Source organism: Nannospalax galili, unplaced genomic scaffold (assembly GCF_000622305.1).
Source record: "Nannospalax galili isolate Female #2095 unplaced genomic scaffold, S.galili_v1.0 scaffold3135, whole genome shotgun sequence".
Taxonomy (NCBI): domain Eukaryota; kingdom Metazoa; phylum Chordata; class Mammalia; order Rodentia; family Spalacidae; genus Nannospalax; species Nannospalax galili.
In genome coordinates this window covers 117,901-119,667 of record NW_008335479.1, presented here as the reverse complement: position 1 = coordinate 119,667, position 1,767 = coordinate 117,901, and the positions used below count along the sequence as shown (strand labels likewise).

Sequence of the window (1,767 nt, the reverse complement as noted above, 5' to 3'; positions counted from 1 at the left end):
GGATCTATGACCTCTCCAACCCTGTGTACTTCGCTATGTTTACAGTACCACATATGATTTCCCTCTAGTTGAGCAGGCCTTAAGTTCATTTAGACTAGACAGTTGTTGATTACCACTGAGATGTAAGTTGCCCCTACTTTACCAATAGCGATAGTTTGCTGGAATGGTCATTGTTGTGGTTCACAGACTTTATAGTTCAGAAAGACCATTGATTGCTTTTCTCATTTGACAGCTCGCATAGTATATTCAGATACTGTTAGAGCTAGTTTTCAGGGAGGAGGACTCCAGGTCAGTTCCAGCTCAATCGCTCCAATTCATGTGTCCAAATTATGTCCTGTCTTCGGCAATAGGGTCTCACCTTCAAGTTATGGGTGGTAACCAAGTGTAATAGGCAATCATTGTATGCTGAGGAGGGGTGAATCAGTTTTCTCCAGGGACTAGCTGCCTCATACTTTATCTAATCCCAAGTGTTTCAGTTCTAAACACATGTACATATGTATATGTATGTAACAATAATGAAGAAAAGAATTGAGAGGCACAAAATGAGGGGGCACAAGCGAGGAGTTGGAAGGGGGAATGGGAGGGGTGAAAATGTTGCAAATACAATACTCATATATAAAATTATATATACATACATATGCACACATGAAGAATTTTAGAACTTTGGAAAATTTGTTCTTTAAAGGAGTCTTTAAGATTCTATAAATAGTAAACATTTAATAAAGTTATAAAATGAACAATTTTTCTCTCAATGTGCATTTTTCATATTAGAACCTGCTGAAATACATTAGTATCAAACAAGATTTTTTTCAAAAGGAGCAGTTTCTTCATCCTCATCACAGGCTTCATCTCAAAACTACAAAATCAGAATTTATGCAGAGTCTGAGATCTATATTTTGTGGTTACTCCACTGCTGACTTCCCTTTCTGAATACAATGCTTTAAGGTCACTAAAGTAATTTAGAAAACATTTACAAATATTTATATTTATCAGATACAGTGAAAATCCATTAAGCATGTTGGAGGAACTACCTTTTATTTAATCGAATTTCTAAGCCTTTTTCTCTTTTAAAAATATTTTTACTGAGCTTTTGCACATTTCATGCAACAGTTCTTTATCAAATTTAGACCTCCCCAATCCGTACTCTCCTATCCCCTCCAGACCTCATGCATTCCACCATACATGCTAAGTTCCATTCATTCAAGCATTTGTACCCAAATGTCCTTCAGTGTAAGTTCATCCACTAGAGTCTAGTCAATCTACAGATCATAAGGAAGGTCTACTGTCCTTCACCCAGTAGTAACTGGTCTACAACAGTTCCCAAGCTAGGGATGTCCCATTTCCTTCATTCCACTCTGGGACCTTGTCTGACTGAATTGTCATGGTAGGCCACAAGACAGTAAAGAACCATACTAGTGGTATAGCCCACTGTGGAGTGTGTTTTTTTTCAGTCTGCCAAATATCCCACGTTGGTAAAGAATTTCTAGTTTAATGTATATCAATGAAAACCACTTTATTTTCATTATACTGTGTTATTTTTTTTTCTAAAACTCTTTAATGCCTTTGAAAATTATGGTAGGACACGATGTAGCTCAGTGATAGAGCTGTTAGTATAGTGTGGCACGCACAATGTCCTGAGGCTAATTCACAGCACCCTTCCCCCAAATAATATGATAGTCTGATCATAGTTTTGTTCTTGCTAGAGGGTTCTATATTTTGCAGTGACATGGAGCTAATGTTTGCTATTCCACCACTGCTCTGTTTACT

At 37.2% G+C, this 1,767-nt stretch overlaps 1 non-coding gene across 1 annotated transcript; it reads right to left on the bottom strand.

The window, feature by feature from the left end:
• Positions 1 to 1,381: 1,381 nt before the first annotated feature.
• LOC115069902 lies at positions 1,382 to 1,520 on the bottom strand. The gene has a single exon (XR_003849146.1). It is a non-coding gene; the product is annotated as a small nucleolar RNA SNORA4 (small nucleolar RNA).
• Positions 1,521 to 1,767: the final 247 nt, after the last annotated feature.